The 22,469-nt window shown below is 38.7% G+C and overlaps 1 protein-coding gene across 4 annotated transcripts in view; it reads left to right on the forward strand.

Moving 5' to 3' along the window:
- The first annotated feature begins 637 nt into the window (after positions 1–637).
- The window catches only part of FOXN2 (forkhead box N2), a 58,907-nt gene continuing 37,075 nt past the window's right edge, over positions 638–22,469 (forward strand). Inside the window, exons 1-2 of one of the 4 annotated variants that reach the window (XM_059891743.1) lie at positions 638–774; positions 4,563–20,845. The gene's annotated coding sequence lies outside the window, so the exon portion shown is untranslated. The remainder of the gene's footprint in view (positions 775–4,562; positions 20,846–22,469) is intronic. The other 3 variants (XM_010810023.4, XM_059891744.1, XM_005212716.5) reach the window with 3 other exon arrangements.

The following is a 22,469-nucleotide window of genomic DNA, read 5'->3' on the forward strand; positions in this document are numbered from 1 at the left end:
AAGCGAGGGTGATACTACTGTAAATTTCTATTAGTGCTTTACCGTTTCTAGAGCTCTTTCAATTAAAGCCTGGCCGATGGCGGAAAGCTCCTGAGGAAACACACAGAGTTCGGGTTACAGAGGGCGGTCGATGCACTCACAGCACTCGCTTCTCTGACTGTCCAGCCTGGCGTCCATCCTCGCCCCGCCCAGCTGCGTCCCGCCCTCTCCCCATCTCGGCCACTCAGCGGCCGCGCCGCGCCCCGCCTCACTCCTATAGGTCCTTCCCGGACAGGCGAGGCCTTTCCATTTTCCCGCCTTCTCCAGCCCCTCCACAGCCCGAAACCTGACTGGCTCACAACATCACCGCCCTCCCTAGCGTGCGAGCCCCGCCCTTCCGGACACCGCAACCCCCTTCCTCCGCCTCCCGCCGCCTCAGCAGCCTGCCGGTTCCCAGGCCTGGACCTCGGGTAGGAGGTGGGAGGGGAGTGGGAGGGAAGGGCGGAGCCCCCCTCCGAGGAGTCGCTGGAGGCGGGGACTGGAAGGAGGGGCGGGGCTAATCGCCTTGGCGCCTCGTTGCCATGGCAGCGGGGGGAGGGCGGAGGGAGGGGAGGAAGCGAACGGGAGGGGGATGTGGTACTGCTGCGGCCGCCACCGCAGCTGCCGCTGCCTGCTCGGGGCCGCGTCTTCCCGGAGGCGGCTACTGGAAGCGGCCGAGAGCAGCTGTGGTGCTCTGCCATATTGTGTCTTCCCCTACCCATCCCTCGCCCCTCCGCTGCGGCGGCCGAGCTGACGGTGAGTCCCGAGTGGAGCGGCGCCTTCCCCAGCCGGCGCTGCCCGGCATCCGTGCTCCCTGCCCCGAGCCGCGCCGCGGCTCCCGGGCTCGGAGACAGCGCGTGCGGCAGGCGCCGGGCGTGGGGCGCGGAGGCGGCTGTCCCGTGACGCGCCCGGACATTTTTGTCCCGTGATGAATTGGCGCCGCCAGGGGAGTCTTCCCTTGCGCGTGGCTTGGGTGGTTTGTGGGCTCCCGGGGGGCGGCGAACTGAGGGTAGTGCGGCCCGGTGAGGAGTTAGGAGTTTTTCTTGAGGGGTGTAATGACGGCCCGGGAGCGGGTGTCCACGGCGGAAACCGCGGCTAGTGTTGCCGGCACTTCGGAAAGGCTTGGAGGTGGCCCCGAGGACTCTTCGGGCTCGACTCGGGGCGAATCTACTGTTGAGGGAAGCGCCCCAAGCCCGTCGAGAGTCATTGCCGGAACCCCCCCCTCCCCCGGCTTGAAGTGCAGCGAGACGTGCCGGGCGTGGAGTTCTCGTCCGGCCCCGGGCGGACTGGCTGGGCCGTGCCAAGTAGAGCCCGGAGAGGCGCCGGGCGCGGCCGGCAGTGAACTCCGAACAGCCGGGCGGCCGAGCTTTGCGGTGGGCAGGGCTGGGTCATGGATGTGGGGGTGGCCGATCTCGGCACGCTCTGGCCCTTCCTCCAGCGGGCGCCCGGGGGTCCGCCGAGGGTGCTATCTCGGGGTGGGAGTGTTTCTGCTCTGCAATATGGACACTTCCTGTTCGCCGCTTCTCTTGGGCTCTCTATCTCTGCCCTTCATTTCTTTTTACTGGGAAGGCGAGAGGTCGTGAGGGCGTGTGCGAGGTCCCTCAGCCCTTCTGAGTTCGCCCCGCGGCAAAAGCCGAGAGTTTGGAACCCGGGAAGAAGGTGGGAGTCAGGGGAAAGCCGCCCATGTGTGTAGTGCTCCATTTTACTAAACTCCACCCCATTGCCCCTTTGCAGAATGCCTCTGTTCCCATCGCCGCTCACGAGAGTTAGCGTGTCTTAATTCACTGGGGGCACACTCTCGGGAATCTTCTGGGACCTGATTTCTGCTTTAAAGGCTCTTTAAAGCAGCCCCAGTACTTCGTTTTCTGTTTATAGAAAAAAAGCCTTAGCGTGCAAGGAAATGACACACAACTTCTTTCTTTCACCCCAACTCTGAGGTTGTGGGAAGAGGTCGATTGTTTTTTCCAGGTTAGTTTACACTGTTAATCCTGTCTTCTGATTGTGACAGCCACGTGGCCGACTGAGTGTCATTGAGTGCCCTAGCGCCTCTAGAGCAGAGGCTTCAGTGGCAGCCAGGGGCTTTGTAGCCCTGCAGTTGCTTTGGACCCACATTTTGGTGTTTCCTGAGATGGGGAAGTGGAGAAAGCTGAATTGTTCTTCTCTATCTCTGTTCTAACCAAGTCGACTTCTCCCTGTTTTCCTGCAGTCCGTGTAAGGTGCCTTCTCCTGTTTTGATGATTTGTATTTAAAATCTAAGCAGTATTAGGTACCATTAAGGAGTGATGGGGAACAGAAGAGTACATTATGGAGTTTCTCAACTCTGGGGAAAAAAATCCGTTTGAATTTCAGAGTGGTTAATAAATTTCTAATGTAATCAAAAGTAATAACATTCTGGAGGATTTCTTTTTGATAATTTCATTATGACCTGAAAAGATGTATTACTAGTGGAAATACTTGTTCAGAGATAAAATACTTTGTTTGATTTGTGCATGGGAACTTTTTTTTTTAGGAAAGTATTAACAGCTAGTAAAGATGTTAACATCAACAGATTTAAAAGAAATGAAACTGTTTTAGAATATATAAAAGTAAGAGGCCAAGGGCTGAAGATCAAAAATAACAGAAAGCAAAATAAATATATTATTAAATGATTTTAAAGTAAGATAAGTTAAAAAATGTTGAAGATAGATATTTGGACAGTTTGGAGTTTTCAGAATTTAGGTATCAATACATACAATTTTAAGTACATACAATCTTTGATTTCATCATGTTAAATTTTGTAAATGTTTTGGCGAATTTGAATTATTTCTGTAACATATATTTTTATTTGCATCAGTTTTATTTGAAGAGTGCTAAACCACAGGAAAAATTTAGAATTATGTGGAAAAGTTATAGCAGCACCATTCATTAGAATTTTAATATGCCATAATAATGGTTTTCAGGGAAGCTAATAGCTAAAAAGATTGGAGAGGCTTCAGTGCAGAAAAGACAATGCAATTGAGAAGTGAATATGTGGGTGGTGACCACTGAGACCAATGCATAGTTGAGAAAGAAAACTAAATGAGATGAAAAAGTACTTATATAATGGAGGAAACACTGAAAACATATGCTGGGAGATAACTACATTAATAGTTATGGGATGTAGCTATCAAATAAAACTTTACAAAGTGCCATCCAAACAAGGATTAATCTTGTTCTTGTGGCAGCTTGTATATGTGTGCCTTGCTTTTGGATTGTTGTCATTTTCGCAACTGGATTTTGCATACTTGCAAAAAGGTCCTCCGGAATAAAGGGCCCAATTCTTTGTTGATTGCTTAGGGAAGAAAAAGTGCTCTAGGATTTGATCCTTATTCTTGGGTTGAAGAGACATGATTAATACATGTGAAAAAAAATTTACAGTGTGAGATGATATAATTAGGAGTTAAATTGTATGATGCAGGCAGGTACTGTAAGAGTTGAGAAGGAAATTAGAAGGTTTGAGTGAGACAGAGGAGTAACTTCTTAGATAGAGTAAGGTTTTTGCTTTCAGAAGCCTTACCTTCATGTTAGTCCCCCTAGATTAATCTTCCTGAAGATTATATCACTTTTAATGACCAAAACCTCTTAGATCAAGAGTAATATCAAATTTCTTCTCAAGAGTTTTTGAAATTTGGACCTAGTCTCCCATCTTATCTTCCACAGGAACTGTTCATTATTTACTACTTCAACATGGTATAACAATTTACTTCTTTTTCCCTTGGCTAATGCAACATTTTTCTGTTGGAAATGCACCTACACACATCCTCTTAACCACTGAAAATCTACTCAAACTTGAGGCTTGGTTAAAATGTTAATTGTCTTGAGAACCTTGGAATCATTTTAGACCTGCCTTCCACCTCTCCAACGGATAAGTCTTATTCTCTTGGGTTGTAGCATTCTATACTACCTTGTGTGCTTTTTTTAAATAAATAGTTTTCGAGCACCTACCATTTGCCAGGCACTGTTATGGGAACTAAGGCTACAGCCTTGCAAAACAGATTCCCTATTTTTCATCCCAAGAAAATTACAAAGTCTTTGACCACCCAGAGGAGTCTTCCCCCCACCGCCCCCAGATGGGTGCTTAGTGAGTATCTGATTATTTTCTGAATAAAGGAAAGGCAGCACTTACAAGGTAGAGAGATGGATTGAAGGTGTGCATGAAGGGTATGAAAGAATAACCAATTATGGATGGCCTTGCAAACATCACTTCTGAATTTAAACATGGTTTAATCCCCCCCCCCCAAAAAAAGATGGCATTTAAGCCTGGGAATGAGGGGATAAAGTCCTTATTTGAGGAAGGTTCATTTGACAGTGTTGTGCAAGGCTAGTTATTGACTATAGAAGGGGAATAACTTTTGAGAATGAGGTTTGGAAAGGGACCATAATCAAGAAGATGGTGAGTTTAGTTAGAGGGTAATGTGAGTAGAGGATATCAAGGTGAATATAACCTTTAATGACGAGAGATTAGAGGTGTGAGATAATTCATTCAGTATAGAGGTGACAGCTAATGTTACAATTTTTTGTTACAGAGTTACTAATTGAAGTATGGAGGCCTAAGAATGATGCTTTGGAAAACAAAAGTAAGGAGCATCTGCTTTGGTCATATGTGACTTCATAATTAATACTGTAGACTTGTTCAAAACCTTAATTCCCACTGTATGAGAGTGCTACCAAATATAAAGGATCCAGAAGAATGTTTATCACCATTCACTTCCAAAGGATTTTGATTTATATATTTATTTCTCTTGCCCTTTTTTTAAATTTAAATAAACTTTTGGTTTTAGAATAGTTTTACAATTACAGAAAGTAGCCAGACAGTAGAGTATATCTCACCCAGTGTACCCTATTGTTAACTTCTTACATTACTATGGTACAGTTGTCACAACTAAGGAAACAAAGTTGCTACTTTACTATTAACTAAATTGCATACTTAATTCAGATTTCATTAGTTTTTCCCAAGTGTCCTTCTTCTCTTTCAGAATTCTAGTATCTCACATTTTTCTTATTTTTGATGATTGTGAGAGTTTTTAGGAGTACCAGTCAGAAATCTTATAGAATATCCCTCAATTGAAAATTACCTGATGTTTTCCTCATGAGTAGACATGGGTAATGGGTTTTAGGGAGGAAGACCACAGAGGTGAAGTGCCATTCCATTCTCATCACAGCATATCAAGCGTACATACTGACAACAAAAAATTGAAAATGTTAACAGCCTTTAATTGCTTGTTTGAGGTCTTTGTCAGGTTTCATTCCCCACCCATTTATACTCTGCTGTTTGGAGTCAAATTGCCAGGCAAGGCTCATGCTCAAGGCCTTGACCTAATTTTGATTTGTGTATTTTTTTATTTCCCTCAGCCTAATTTTCCTGTCCATAAATAAACATTAAATTTGGACAGATATTTATCGAGCATCTACTGTATTTAAGTGCTGTATTTAAGTATATCGAGCATCTACTGTATTTAAGTATATCTCTTGTGGTGAACAAGAGACATCATTCTACTCTTTTGGAGTCAGCCTGATGTGAACATAAAATAGAATATATCTGCTCACCTATATAGGTCTTATTTCATTGACAGTTGTAAACGTAGTATTATTGTAAGCCTAAATGGCTAAATAAAGCTAAGTAGCCATGTAGAAATATGCTGCTATTGTAAAAGTTAAATATGTATACTATTAAAATACCCATCTTTTTGCTACCAACATGAATAATGGAAAAATATTTTGACTGTCTCCAAGTAGGTGTAGTACTGTTAAGTTAGCAGAATAGTTTAATTATCATTATCTTCATATCTTATCAAGTTTGCACATTGTATAAGAAAATTCTTGACTTCTTGATTGTATTTTCATAGATAATTGCTGCTTTTGCTACTTAGAGGTTTTTTTTTTCCCTCTCAGAAGTGATTTGAAAGATAATGTTAAATAAGAATTTCAGTTAATTTTTACTACTTAACTGGGTTAACTGAAAGCATTTTTACATTATTGAAATTCTCTAAAATGCATTGCTAATACATTTACACTTTTCACATTTTACAATGTTCAGCTGACTGAGTATAATTTATTATTTAAATTAGAATTTTGACACAGAGTACAGTTATTTTGAACTTTTTATATAACCTTAGAAGTAGAAAATGGAGGAAATTGATGGACTTTACATCCTTGTGGTTTATTTGTCTTAAAAGAGGAAATATAGGAAAAAAGGAAGAGATTTTTTGTAAATTGAGATTTTACTGTTCTGTCTGTCTGCCCTAAGTTTCTGTCCAATTCTTCTGTAAAAGTTCAGGTTAAATTCTTCATCTGTGCTGAGTGAGCAACACTTACTAATAATCATAGCAACAGTTCCTACCTTTTATCAAGTGCCTGCTATATTCTGACATGGTATTATATTAGACACATGAATATATAATTATCCATATTGACTGGGTAGGACATATTTTATTCTTATAAAGAAACAGAAGTTAAGTAAATACCGAGCTGGGTGTTTGAACCCAGGTCTGTCAGATTTTAAAATTTCATATTCTTTGTGCTGTGACCCTAGGTCTTTGAAAAATGGATGTTTGCCAGGAAGAGATAGATGTTTCTTTCCCAGGAAAATAAGGAAGAATACAGGCAAACTAATATTTATACAATGCTTATTCTGTGCCCAGGTGGCTCCAGTGGTAAAAGAACCTGCCTTCCAATGCAGGAGACACAGGTTCCATCCCTGGATTGCGAAAAGCCCCTGGAGGAGGGCATGGCAACCCACTCCAGTATTCTTGCCTAGAGAATCCCATGGACAGAGGAGCCTGGTGGGCTACAGCCCGTAGGGTCACACAGAATCAAACAGGAATGAAGTGACTTAGCACATTCTGTGACATGAAGGCCACTACTTTGTTCTCATAGTGAATTAAATAAGTAGTGTTATTCCTTGGGATGTAAGGGGTGAAGTCATTTGTCAGAGACTGCATAAGTAAGTTGGTAGGTGATGGGTCTGCTTGACTTCAAAGCCTTATTACTCTTTTACTTTTCTAGTACAGAATACTGCTTTATTTACTCATTTAAACATTTGCTTACTAAATGTTATGGTGTGTGGCAGAGCATAAAAATGAATGTATTTTTGTTCTGCCTCCAAGGATTTATATTCTAGTACAGCATTTCTTAAATGGATGATAGAGAATCAATATAGTAAATTGTGACCAATATTTCTTAAAAAAATACAATCAAATAGAAAATGTCAGTGTGTTGTATGTGGTAAGGGTAAAAGTGTTATTTCATTTTGTTTCAGTTATATATGCAAGCATGTCATGGTTCTCTTATAAAAATGTATTTCTTATTGTGGGATAGCATCAAAAGTTTGAAAACTGGTCTAGTGCCTGAATAATAATGGTGAATAATCAGAAGTAGCAAGTAAGTTCTATATGTCTGAGCCACCAGGGAAGCCCAAGTTCTGTAATAGGACTCTAAATAGGATGCTGAGGAAGCATGATTGGAAAAATTAAATAATTCAAGGAAGGCTGCTAGAGAGAGAACTTAGGGTGGAGAGCCTGAAATACATCTTAAGACATAAAGGAATAAAGAGAACACTGGATATTCAGGAAGCTTGGGTGGTGTGAAATAGGTGCAGACAGAAGCCAAATTTTGTATGGAATTGTCAGCCACCGTGCTAAAGATTTTAGATTTTGTTAGGCCTGTGGTTTTTCTGAAGTCTCATGGCATTCTTTTGCTAAAGAACAGATAGATAAATATATTTGATTCTATCATATAATCTAGAAACAATTTTAGGAACAGAAAATTTGACCATGTAACAGGTATATAGTATAAAATGGTGTGAGCACAACTGTTGATCACAACCAAAAATATTTAAATGTTGGTGCATTTCACACAAAAATCTAGAGTTCTTTTGTCCCTTGGAAAAAATGAATATTGTGGCAGCATTGGTTTCATAGTTTTGATTGGCTGAAACTTATAAGTAACTGCCCTCTTTTGGCAGTCTCCATCTTTCTTACAGAAGACCAGCTTTACAGTTTGTTGCCTGCCTGGTTCTTGTAAGGCTTTTGAATTGTCTGCTGTGTACTGTTATTTTGTGAAATCCCTTTTAAAAAGGGGGAAAAAGAGGATTTGGGGTCTTTGAAAGATCATTCTGCCAGTATTGGGGAAGATGAATTGGAGGAGTATGAGAGGCATCTGGTTAAAATACTAAGCAGGCGGGATGTCCTTTTCTTCTTCTGTCCTTTTCTTCCATAGTACTTTGTACCTTTCTCAAAGCACTTACTGTATATAGCTTTCTCTTATCTGTGTTGCTTATTTCTTCAACTGAATTGTAAACACCTCATACATAACATGGGCATCCCAGGTGGCACTCACGGTAAAGAACCTGCCTGCCAATGCAGGAGACACTAGTTCCATCCCTGGGTGGGGAAGATCCCCTGGAAGAGGTCATGGCAACCCACTCCAGGATTCTTGCCTGGAGAATCCCATGGTCCGAGGAGCTGGGCAGGCTACAGTCCATAGGGTCACAAAGATTCAGACGTGACTGAAGTGACTTAGCACACATGCGCACATAGCACATGCTGAGTGAATGCTTGTTGAATTTAATTATGTTTATTTTTTAAATTACCATGTTTGTTTTTCTCAAAGGTGAGTTTTCTTGGCAGTTTTAGAGTATCTCTCAATGGAAAAAATCTTTTGCATGTTTTAAGTATTGCAGTTTATCCTAAGAATGAGTAAATGTCAAATACTTTTAGAGCATGTGTTACATGTAAAAAACAGATCACATCAGTTCTGTATAATAAGATGGTGGACTTTTTAATTCATTGTCCTGGTTGCCAAACATCAGGATGAAACACTGGGAAGCCTGTCTCTTGGTTTGTCCTGTAATTTTATTAAGTCATTTTGAAGGTTATTCCAAGATGTTGTTGTTACTATGTTTTGTACTGATAGCTAGAAGTAGTAATATAAAAACAAAGATTATGGCTGCTGCTGCTAAGTCACTTCAGTTGTGTCCGAATCTGTGCGACCCCATGGACGGTAGCCCACCAGGCTCCCCCGTCCCTGGGATTCTCCAGGCAAGAACACTGGAGTGGGTTGCCATTTCCTTCTCCAATGCATGGCATTGGATCATGGCATCTGGTCCCATCACTTCATGGCAAATAGATGGGGAAACAGTGGAAACAGTGACAGACTTTATTTTCTTGGGCTCTAAAATCACTGCAGATGGCGACTGCAGCCATGAAATTAAAAGATGCTTGCTCCTTGGAAGAAAAGCTATGACCAACCTAGACAGCATGTTAAAAAAAGCAGAGACATCACTTTGCTGACAAAGGTCCGTCTAGTCAAAGCTATGGTTTTTCCAGTAGTCATGTATGGATGTGAGAGTTGGACCATAAAGAAAGCTGAGCACCGAAGAATTGATGCTTTTGAACTGTGGTGTTGGAGAAGACTCTTGAGAGTCCCTCGGACACCAAGGAGATCCAACCAGTCCATCCTAAATGAAATCAGTCCTAAATGTTCATTGGAAAGACTGATGCTGAAGCTGAAACTCCAGTACTTCGGCCACCTGACGTGAAGAACTGACTCATTGGAAAAGACCCTGATGCTGGGAAAGATCAAAGGCAGGAGGAGAAGGGGATGACAAAGGATGAGATGGTTGAATGGAACCACTGACTCGATGGACATGAGTTTAAGCAAGCTCTGGGAGATGGTGATTGACAGGGAAGCCTGGCATGCTGTGGTCCGTGGGGTCGCAAAGAGACGTGACTGAGCAACTGAACTGATAGTTTTTTATTTTCTAAAATTTTTAATGCTTTTTACTGTTGAAATGTACATGCTAAAAACCACCAAAGAAATGTGTAGCTTAGTGAATTATTCTAAGGCCAACATCTTTCACGTTAAGGAATAGAATTTTGCCAGCCACTTTAGATGCCCTTTTACATGCCTATTCCAAAGCATAACTCTTTCTTCAAAGAGTAACCAGTATTCTAGCTTTTCTGAAAATCACTTAAGTTTCCCAACTATGTATTCTTATACAGTATGGGTAGCCTGCTTCCTCTTTATTTCTTTCTGATTAACTTTTCTTCCTTTTCATCCTCTGTTTCTCTTAAGGCTTTGTTTGTTTATTTTTTCTCGTATTTCTTTACTTCATTTCTGAAACAGGTTTTTTTTCCCCTTCTTTTATTTCAGATTCTTGAGCTCTGTTTTATTTCTGAGCTTTTCTAATTCTGATATGTTTTTTTTCATGTCTTATGTAATTTTTTAAGCTCATTTTTGTATTTGTATTGTAGTAAGAACATTTAACATGAGATCTACTGTCTTAAAATTTTAAGTGTACAATACAGTATTGTTAACTATAGGAACTCTGTAGTACAGCACATCTCTAGTATTGAACGTATTCATCTTGTGTGCTGGAAACTTTTACCCATGGTCCCTGTTTCCCCCCTGCTTCTGAATTTAACTATTTTTCTGTTTCTCTTATTGTAACTTTGTGTGATATTCTTTCTCAATGCTTTTCATCATTTCTTTACATGAAACTAGTTTTCTTGAACTTCTGGGAGGAGGCTTGGTTCTAAGACCTCTTTTAACTTCACAGTCCTGTGTTTTTTGTTGTTGTTGTTCATGATTTTAAAAATGGTGAATGGCTTTCTGAGATTTCCCGGCTCTGTTCTACTCTGGTATTCTGTCTGGACTCTCTTTTATCTCTTTTTTCCCTATCCTGCTTAATTTTTTTGCCATTCCTAGTACTTCCTCTTAAGCTTAGAGTTTGTCTTAGAAGAGAGCCCCAAATGTCAAGTTTTGAATGCTCAAAGGGACTAGATTGTTCCATGCTTATAGGAACTGTAGCCTTACTGTGGTCTCCTTGCATTTACCTACTTTTGAAATAGTTTCAGCTTTCGTTCAGTACAAACTGCCCGTCAGTAGTTTCCAGCAAATACTGGCTATTTTGTTGTTTTGTTCTCAAGTCCCTCCTTGCTTCCCTCTGTCTTCTCTCACCTAGACACTGACAGAAAGTAAGACTGTGGACTGTTGGTGATTTGTTTAGGCCCTTTGTATTTTGGGGTTGGTGGGGAGACTTTGTTAAACATAGTTTTGTAGATATCCGTATTACCTGTGGGTTTGGGGTTTGCTCTCTAGTTGCTCACTCTGTTTTTATGTGAAGATTTTCAAGGAATCAAAATTTGTTACCACCAAAGTTAACATCTTCTCAAAATCCTTTTCCTAATTTAATTTGGGGAGTGCACATGTCTTTTTCCCCTCGAATCTTAACAAAAAACTTTCATTTCTTCTGAAATTATTGCCACTTAATACTGTCCACTGATTGTAGGTACATGTCACGAAATTCTGAACCTGTTGTTTTGCCCTGATTATTTCTTTGTAATTAAGAGAACCTTTAAGAATCTATTAAAGATCCTTTGGGAAATTGTGACAGGGTCATGGGCTTGTCTTTCTGTTGTACATGTACAAGTGTTTGTGCTTTGACTTTTAATGCTTTAGCTTTTTCCAATATTTAAAAGCTAACCTACATTTAGATTACCATACAGTGATACACCTAGAACCATTCTTAAATTATGGAGCAAAAATTGGGTTAAATACTAAGAATCAGATGCATGTAAGTTAATAATTGCAGTATGAGACATGCGCTTCTAGACATAGATTCTAGTGCTGTGGAAACACAGAGTAAGAACTTTCCCCAAGGAATGGGATTGAGTGAGGTGGGTTTTATAGTCATAATGGGGGTTTATTAATGCTGTGTCAGTACCTTTAATAACTCATTTTCCCTATTTTGTCAGACTTTTCCTTTGGTAGTTCTTTATACAAATGGATTAATAGTAAGCTTCCTTTAATTGCAACTTCAAAATAGCATATTGTTCACATGGAATTAAAATAATTGATGTCTTAAAGTTTTCTTTTGTGATAAAATTTCTTAAGTAGAGAAGTGAAATTTAGGAAGTGAAAAGATCACAGAGCATAGTGGAACATAGTATCTAACGTAATATTATCATTGCAGTATAATTTAAATATAATTTTAGCTTTGTGTTTCTTGTCTAGTGGCAGCAAGTTAGAACCAAGTTGTACTTGCTTGAAGTATTCTTAGGTGTGTTGAGCCCATTAGTTCCTAGTCTCTTCTGGGTTCTATTAGTTTTTTATTTACTTTATAATATAGAACTTCAGTGTTTATAAAGGGATTTCATGTTGATTATTTCTTTTGCACTGTTGACACAAATAACTACTGTAAAAAGAGGACGTATAAACACATTTAGAACATTGTAAGAGAGACTGAAAATCCCTAAGAGAAGTTCAGGTGGGAATTACATGGAGGAATTGTCATTAAATGAGGCCATAAATATTAGGGTTTTGACTGAATAGTGGTAGGGAGGGTAAACAATCCAGATGTTGCAAGGGAAAGATTCTATTTAATAATATATATCTTTAATAATTTAACATAAATATATCTGACTTTAGTAAGTGTTCATATAAGCTTAGTTTAGTCCTATTTTAAAGAGGACTTAATTTTATGTTAACTTACCATTACTTTTGTGGGGGTGTTTGTTTTTATTTACCTATTTATTTTTAACTGCTGGGTCTTCGATGCTCCATGGACTTTTCTTCAGTTGTGGCAAACAGGGGCTACTCTCTGGCTGTGGTGTGCGGGCTTCTTACTGCAGTGGCGTCTCTTGTGGAGCACAGGCTCTGGGGAGCCTGAGTGCCAGCAGCTCCTGCATGTGGGCTCAGTAGTTGAGGCTCCCAGCACTCCAGGACGGGCTAAGGCAGTTGTGGTACACGAGCTTAGTTGTGTGCGTGGGATCTTCCTGGATCAGGGATTGAACCTATGTCTCCTGCACTGGTAGGCAAATTCTTTACCACTGAACCGCCAGGGGAGCCCCTGTATTGTTTTTAGAATTACATAAAAAATCAGTATATCAAATCAGCCATATACAGTCTTTAAGTTCTAATTTTGCTTTCCAAATTTGTTATGGGGGCATTAGTAATGTAAGATATCACTGTTTGCCTTTATTAAATTTATTTTGATCATGAATGTGCTTTTAAAAGATGCTTATTTTCAGTGGAACAATTTAACTTACTGTATACTTACTGCATGGCTGACTAATTATGGCTTATATTCAAAGCACTGAAAGCCATATTACCCATAAATAAATTTTGGTGACAAAGATTACCACCTGTTTGTATTCCTATGCCAACCGAATTTATCTTTTTACTTTAGGATGTTTGATCTGTTGATTTTTCAGGTTTCTGAAACTTTGTTCCTTTCAAAATAGCTTTTCAAGTACAGTTATAGTGCTATCGAAAAACTGAAGTGCCTGTTGGCTTCCTGGTTACAATATGGTGACATTACTTCTCATTCTACATGGTAAAGGTATTTCCTTCCATTTGTGTTTTATTTACTTTTCTGTACTGTTTTTTTCAGCTTCTATGCACTTTTCTTCAGACGTGACATTGATCGTCATCTCAAAGGTTGAGAAGATGGGTCTTCCAAGCTAGATTTACACCAAAAGCTAGTAGTGCTTTTTTTCTATCATGTTTCATAACATGTAAGATACACTCGTGCTGTGTTTTAGATACTAATAGAAGTTACAAATTATTTTGTCATCACCTTATCTGATTCTTTTCAACCCCATGGACTGGGACTCACAGTCCCATCAGGCTCCAACTGTCCATGGAATTCTCCAGGTGAGAATTCTGGAGTGGGTAGCCTTCCCTTCTCCAGGGGATTTTCCCAAATGAGGGGTCAAACCCGGGTCTCCTGCATTGCAGGCAGATTCTTTACCATCTGAGCCACCAGGGAAGCCTTTAAAAGCATTTATTCAGTTCAGTTCAGTTCAGTCACTCAGTCGTGTCTGACTCTTTGCGACCCTGTGAATTGCAGCACGCCAGGACTCCCTGTCCATCACCAACTCCCAGAGTTCACTCAAACTCATATCCATCGAGTCAGTGATGCCATCCAGCCATCTCATCCTCTGTCGTCCCCTTTTCCTCCTGCCCCCAGTCCCTCCCAGCATCAGAGTCTTTTCCACTGAGTCAACTCTTCGCATGAGGTGGCCAAAGTATTGGAGTTTCAGCTTTAGCATCAGTCTTTCCAAAGAACACCCAGGACTGATCTCCTTTAGAATGGACTGGTTGGATCTCCTTGCAGTCCAAGGGTTAGAAATACCTATTTTTCTCAACAGAGAAAATTTTCACTCAAGTTAGATCAATTGTGGAACTATTTTTTGAAACCAGTGTTTCTCTGTGAAAGGCGGGTTATATGCTAGGGTTCGTTTAAAAAAAAGGGTAATTTGGTCTTTATACAGAGAATATCATGTTTCTTTACTGGTTAGAAGCTAACACCTTTCTTTCTTTTTTTTTTTTTAACTTACAAAGCTATTGCTTCATTTTAACATCTCCAAGAAAGAAATGAACAACTGAGACCCTTTTTAATGTTTTAAAGATAAGTGCTGCAACAGTGTGTATGGAAACTCTATACTGTGTGCAGATAGCACAGAATTGTTCAGATAGAAGTGGCATTTGAACCATGGTTTACACAGTGTATCTGGGCAAGTTGATTTAGGGGATAAGTGGATTTGGTGGAAGATTACCACAAAAGTTCCCCCTCCCCTCCCCGATTTTAGTGTTTTCTGCCATTTATTTAGCATGAGTTGGTCAAAGGTTTTTCCCTCATTCAATTTTCTTTTTTTTTTAATCCCTATTTGAAAAAGTTTCCCTATGAGACAAATGTTTGACCCTTTTGTATTCTGTGTCCTCCCCTCCCTTTCCCTTTCTTGACTGGAAAATGCAGCTGCACACATTTTTTGTTTAGAGACAATGGATCACATGCTGTGTCACCTAAATCTATGACCAAGAGGCAGTTTTATCCCTCAGAGACCGAAATGCTTCAGTTGTCCTGGATATGTGACATCACGTAGCATTATAATCAAACATGCGTCTTTTTGCAGTCGTACTTTAGGGATTTGAACCTATCCTGTACTCTCAATATTGGATTTTACAGGATCAGTTCAGTTCAGTCGCTCAGTCATATCCGACTCTTTGTGACCCCATGAATCACAGCACGCCAGGCCTCCCTGTCCATATTTATAACAGAGAACCTTTAAAACAAAGAATGTATTGTAGGAAAAGGTTGTGAGTTCCTTCAATATGGCTTATTTTTTTTTCTTACCTAAGAGTTACCAAAGTTATCAGATATTGTGAGCTAGTAGAATATTAAAGTTTTTAGCATTGTATTTGTTACACAATGCCTTGCAAATAGTATGTGCTCAATAAGTGTTACAGTATTATTACTACCAGTGTGGTAAATTAGCAAAAAAATTGTTTTCGTGATTTAAAAATGATGAACTTGAGATTTTGAAAATAGTATCTGTAAACTGCTAAAATATTTAATGATGAGCTTGTTGTAAGCTTATTGTATTGCTGAGTCAATCTAGTAAATGTAGTACTATGGCTTCCAGTCTTGAGTAGTGGTACATTTTATAGCTAATTAATAAAAATGGTTTATTCCTAAGGAGATGAAGATGAGGAAAGGAGGGGAAATTGAATGGAAATTCCTTTTATTATATAGCATATCTTAATCAGAGACCAAGCTTAAATCACAGTAAATAACTGAAGTAACTGCCAGGCAATTCTGATAAAATTCATAAACATCTTGGATTTCTGTGTTATACCTTAACTCTGTGGTAGATGTTTTCTGTGGAAAGCATTGTTTAGTCATCTGAGCTAAGTGAATGACAGCTTGTTTCCCCTTGCTAGGGTTACCATAGCCTGTCAGATGATGTTTTATATTGGTTACCTTAAGGTGATTGGATGGAAAAGCCACAAGTCTGAGAAGGGGCCTACTCTCTGTTTGCTCTTTTGACACTTCTAAGATTGTTTAATTTACTGGTAACAATAAGTTCTTGGTGAGAGGTAAAATGACAAGTCAATAGACATGTTTCCAAATGTCTTAAGAGCATGTAAAAAGACATAATTAGAGATTGTACGTGTATAAAATTAAATATAACCAAATATTATACTCATTTGTCAAAAGTTTTAGCAATTTGGATGTTTAAAATGTTTATAGTGAGACTGATTTTAAATAGGAAGCTAGACTAGTAGGGTGAAAATGGTGAGAAACAGCTTTGTTTGTAGTTCAGATGCTGCCATATAGCTTGAGATTATCCATCCCTTGCTTTAAGCATGGGACTGACTGGAAGCCTTCTTCAGGGCCTCTCGGTATGATTGCTCAAGAGGGTTTCAACTTCTTTCCATTTCTAGTAGAACATAACAGATGGCGTGGTTCCTTTTCACTCCAGTGTAGTAAAAGTTTTTTAGAAACAGCAAAATGATTTTTCTCATTTATCCTTTCTGTATAATGAGGAAAGAAATATTCAGTGATGTTCAGGGGTATAAGAAAAAAATAAATTGTAATAAATTTGCTTCCTGGTGGTTCAGATGGTAAAGAATCTGCCTGCAATGCAGGAGACCCAGGTTTGATGCCTGGGTCAGGAAGAGCCCCTGGAGAAGGGAATGACTACCTACTTCAATTATCTTGTCTGGAGAATTCCATGGACAGAGGAGCCTGGCATAGTACATGGGGGTCACAAAGAGTCAGACATGGCTGAGCAACTAACACAAATGCACATCAAAAATTAGCTATTTTTTGATATCTTTTTTCAATACTACTCTTCATTTCCTAAAAACAATTATTATATGATATAATGAATTAAATATAAATTTACAATTAAAAAATTGTCTTACAAACAACTTACAGATATAGGGTTCTAAGAACTATGATATAGGTAAGATAAAAACTTAATTAAAATTGAAAAATGTAACATGAAACTCTAGAATAATTTGAAAAGGACTTTTAAAAATTATTAAACACATTTATAGAACTGAATTAATTGCAATTAATTCCTTATTTGCCATGGATTTATTTTAATAAGGTATACATGAAAAAGCTTTTATGTTCATGGGAATTGCTGGACTGAGAGCCTGATTTTGGGGGTTGTTTAATTTTATATACATGAGTCCATATTTTTAAGGTACTATAGATATTATCCAGAAATTTACAATATAGTAATATTTTGAAAGAAATTATTTTGTATATTTTAACTTGGTGAGAATTCTGTCGATTCAGGATAGTAGATTCTGAACTAGTTGGATATAAATAAAGCTATGTATGTAGATGGGGCTTCCCTGGTGGCTCAGTAATAAAGAATCCACCTGCCAATACCGAAGACCCAGGTTTGATCCCTGGGTCAGGAAGATACCTGAAGAAGGAAATGGCAATCCACTCCAGTATTCTTGCCTGGGAAATCCCATGGACAGAGGAGCCTGATGGGCTATGGTCCACGGGACTGCAAGAGTTGGACATGACTTACCGACTAAACAACGACATGTATGTATGTATATTATTGTCCTGTTTGATTATAGCATTATATTGCCACTGCCTCTTTTATTATTCAGAATGTCGTTACTAGTGAAAGCTTAGCATACTTCATTTCATAGGTAGTGTACTTGGTTTGTTTGTTTTTATATATAAATTATTGTGTATTAGAATGTTAGCATTAGGCAGAGCTGTTAATAAAGGAACGTAAACTCTTCAGGGGCTATTAATAGCAATCAACTTTAAAAAGTTCTGAAAGTTTATATATGGTTTAAATTCTTTTAGATTATTAAACTAGAAAGATTTGAAGAAAGATTCTGTCATGCAGCACGATTGGTAAAAGATTGACATAACAGAGTTCATGGAAACAGTAAAAGGAAGTGAAAGTCACATCATAAAGAACATGATGAAACTGTTATTGCAGCACTCTTCTGAGAAGTCCTAATTTGTGCCATACCAGCGGGTGTCATTAGTTTAGAAGGAGGCCCTCCTTAATGCTAGAACTTTTTTAAAACTTCTAAACTTTAGAACATAAAATATTGTTATGGATCTTATACTCTACTTTTTAAATTTGAGAGATACAACATTTATATATATATACTGCTTTAGAAAGAAAGCTAATAATAGTTTAAAAATTAATCATAGTAATAATAATTAGACTTTCCTGGTGGCTCAGACAGTAAAGCATCTAGTATTAATTACCAGCTAGTATTCATTGTGTCCTTACTCTCTACCTCTGTTCTAAGTCCTTTATATTCTCATTTAGTTTGTACTGACAATCTTATGAAAGTAGGTACTGTTAGAATTCTACATTGATAGGTCTTCTAGTCTGTTGAGTAGCAGAGCTGGATTTGAACCCCGGAGTATCTCTTCACAACTCATGCTTCCTCTTAAACCCTCTGCTTCACTGCCACCAGATTCTAATATTAATAATAATGATTTCTATTTTATGACTTATAATATGAAATTGTCTTATCTTTCACAATTTTAACTTCAAATGTACTGCCTCCTCACGTTTCTATTCAGTATTTTCTAGTATTACATACATTTATTCCTTTCTCAAGGAAGAAGCCTTTCATTGTATAGTTGTACACTATTTTACCATATAACTAACAACTGTGACAACAGACCTGTGAGTGTAGTAGGAATAAAAGGTTTCTTCTTGAAGGACCAGGAGAGATCATTCTGAATAGTATAACTTTTATACCTCTCTTTTTCTCTTTTATCACATTACTTTATGTAAAGACATTATACTTATAATCCAATATAGCTAATATGTTATCTTTGGAATATATTTAAAATTCCTATATGCATTTAGGTATTTCTGGCATTTTAAAGTTCATATTATAGTATATTTCCTGCTTAACAGGAGATTATTTATTCTGTATCCTCAACTGTTAAATTATAAGTAGACAAAAAGGGTCTCCTAAGTAGTTGGGAAGAAACTTTCAAAGTTTATGCACTAAATTCATGTACCTTAATGTGGACTCTTTGCCCTTATCAAATCTGTATGAAATTCTAATGAAACTTAGCTGGCTTTCCAGTCTATAGCAGATAATGTTTCTATAATTGTATTTCCATGTTTTTAATAGAATGCTCTGAAAGCCAAATTTTCTTTTAACCCATTGAGTGGTAAAACATAATATGAACTGATAGAAGACTATTGATGGCCTTTATTTACTCCCTTCTTAGTGTGAATATACATTTTTCTGCAGAAATATTAACATCTTTCTTATGGGGTCCTGTCTCAGACCTCAATGACACGTCGTATAACATATCACATATACATCGTAGTCTCTTTCTAAAATCCAAAATACTCTATAAATTCTGAAATATATCTGCCTTCAAGGATATTAGATAAGGGATCATATACCTGTATAATCAGATACAGTGACTACAGTACAACTGAGAACTAGCATATAGAACTAAGATTAGTCCAGTAACTCAAGCATAGCAAATGTGAGACCTTTCAGTGTAAAGCAGTGTTTGTAACTGGAATAATACATAGATCTCTTTTAAAGAAAATAATTATAGATTCCATTTTTAGAATCACTGACTTTAGTATCTGAAGTAAGTTTATTTTTGTCTTTTTTTCCTTTATATTGCTTCTGAAATGAAAGCACAAAATGAAAATTTTTAAAACTTGTATCCCCGAGAGTTTATCAATGGCACATACTAATTGAGAAATACTGAGAAAGTGGCAAATAGTCCTATATACTTGAACAATCCCTGTGAGTATTATTCTTTGCCAAATCTTTGTTTACAATAGTCTGAATCATGTATGTGTTAAGTAGCTTCAGTTGGGTCCGAGTCTTTGTGACCCTATGGACTATAGCCCACCAGGCTCCTCTGTCCATGGGATTCTCCAGGCAAAAATACTGCAGTGGGTCGTCATGCCCTCCTCCAGGGAGTCTCCCAACCCAGGGATCAAACCTGCATCTTCTGTGGCTCCTACATTGCAGGCAGATTCTTTACCGCTGAGCCACGGGAGAAGCCCTTCATATATGCAACTAGGAGATACACAAACATTAGTGGAGTTGGGAAGGCTAAGATTTTTCTTGCAAGCCACCAAGCATTTCTGAACACTTTGAGTGTTTTTGCTATGTGCCAGACAGCCTGGCACTTGGATGAAGAGGTGAGAGGAAAGTGGAGCAGGGTTGGGATGGAGAGAGTGGGCTTCGGAAAACGCAGGTGTTGTCCTGGATGCACTGCCTCACAGGAAATGGTTTTGGCAAAATCACTGGCTCTGAGGCTATTTCTTCCACAGTAAAATGAAAGGGTTGGAGTATATCTCTTGGCCCCTGTTCGCTTTGGTGTTCTGTGACCTGCTGCCATGGAAACAATACAAACATTGAAGTGGGGCTTAAACCTCACCTTCCACTTGGAACCACATTTTCCCTTTGACTCCTAAGGCTTCTAGATCTGCCTCAACTATGAGAGACATTAGAGGAAAGGACACAAAGGTAGACTGAGTCAAGACCTGCCAGTGGGGGCCCCAGCGAGGATCGGGCCCCCAGCGTGAATCATAGTTAAGGGGTCAAAATATTTTTCCTATATTTAAAAAGTATGATTTTTAAAGGGGATGAGAAGAAGCACCCTCTTGAACAAAAAATGTACACCTGACTTTTAATTACTACCTTTCACCTCCAGGGAACTGTCTTCTACCTACGACCAGCTGGCAATCACTGTCATTACGAGCAACTCTAGTGATAGTAAGTCAAAGTTCTCAAATGTAGGGAAGCAGAAGAAACTTAAGAACCAGTGCTCTGAAATATGGGATAATTTACTTCAGAGATATTTCCATCAGAAACTAATGTTAACATGTGTTTCCAGCGACATGGCGAACTAAGTACCTGGAGCAGCCTTTCTGCTGAAAACAACCTAAAATGCTGGATCAAATTCATCAGTGCTCATGCCCAAAAGTAAAGACTGTTTAAACCAAATATTAATTGGAAACCCAGTGAGGTAAGCTGAGTACTGAAGCTGGCTGTTGCCTTGAAGGTATTTACCAAGTCAAGTGAGCTTCTGTTTTCATGCCCTTGTGGGGGCTCAGGGATCATGAATCAAAACCCAGAGCCAGCTAAAGTAAAAACATTTAGGTCTTCCCCGGTAATAGCGCTTTACCATAGGTATAAGAGTGATCTAGAAATTCTTTCCCAACAAAGAAAGTTATCTTTCTAGAATATTGCTGTGAACAGGAAAAATAAATCTCTACTGAAAATTTGTTACCACAAACCAGCCCTGACACTTGTTTGCAGCTTGAATTCACATTAGACCGAAAGCTAAGAATTTTAACTGATCCTGGATTGTTGCTACTCCCAGGGGCCTGACAGAAGTAGCACAAATCATAATTGTGAAAGAATTCCTGTTGGTAAAGTTTTAATGAAAAAATGAGATGCTTAAAATAAAAGTTTACAAACCATCTAAGGAAATAGGGCACAATGTAAGAGAATCTGTATTCAGACCTACAGTTAGATCATGTCTTGGGGTTATCAGATATAAAATATAAAAGAAGTATATCTAATATGTTCAATGAGGAAAAGAGCAAACATTTTGTAAAAGAATCAGAAGTTCTAGAAATGGAAATATATAGTAACTGAAATTAGAATACAAGGGATAGATAAAAGCAAATAGACCCCATTGGAGAAAAAAATGGTATAACAAAAGATAAACCTGAAGAAATACAGAGAGACAAGAAAATGAAAATTATAAAAGAGGTTAGTAAAGGGGAAATATTTAAGAGAAAACATGGAGCGCTTTGAAAGGATTATCAGTTTTCGATAGCAATAATGGAAATAGAGACCATGAAACTAATAAACTCAGTGAAAATAAATCTAGAAACTGACCTACTCTGAAGTGAAAGTGTTACTCCCTCAGTTATTTCCAACTCTTTGCGACCCCATGGATTGTAGCCTGCCAGGCTCCTCTGTTCATGGATTCTTCAGGCAAGAATACTGGAGTGGGTTGCCATTGAACTACTCTAATTCAACCCAGAATTCTATAGCTAGCAAAAAAAATAACTTTTGAGAACAAGGGCCAAGTAAAGACATGCTCAGAGAAATTTGAAAGTTCACTAGCAGACCGCTTTTTTTTTTTAGATTGAAGTATGATTGATTCAGTGTTAATTTCTGCTATTTAGCAAAGTGATTCAGGTGTACATATATGTATATTCTTTTTCATATTCTTTTCCATTATGGTTTATGAAAGGATATTGAATATAGTTGCCTGTGTGATAAAATAGGACCTTGTTTATCCATTCTGTATATAATCATTTGTGTCTGCTAACTCCAAACTCTCATGCTGTCCCTCCCCCACCTCCCTAGCAGACCATTTAAAATAGAAGGAAAATGGTCATTGAAAGTCTGAGATTCAGGAAGGAATGATGATCAAAGGACAGTGGTAAGTGTATGTTAAAGAAGTGTAATTTAATTTTCAAAACTTGTATAAACAACAATAATAGTGTCTTAAAAGACGCTTACTCCTTGGAAGGAAAGTTATGACCAACCTAAATAGCATATTCAAAAGCAGAGACATTACTTTGCCAACAAAGGTTCGTCTAGTCAAGGCTGTGGTTTTTCCTGTGGTCATG

Source organism: Bos taurus, chromosome 11 (assembly GCF_002263795.3).
Source record: "Bos taurus isolate L1 Dominette 01449 registration number 42190680 breed Hereford chromosome 11, ARS-UCD2.0, whole genome shotgun sequence".
NCBI lineage: Eukaryota > Metazoa > Chordata > Mammalia > Artiodactyla > Bovidae > Bos > Bos taurus.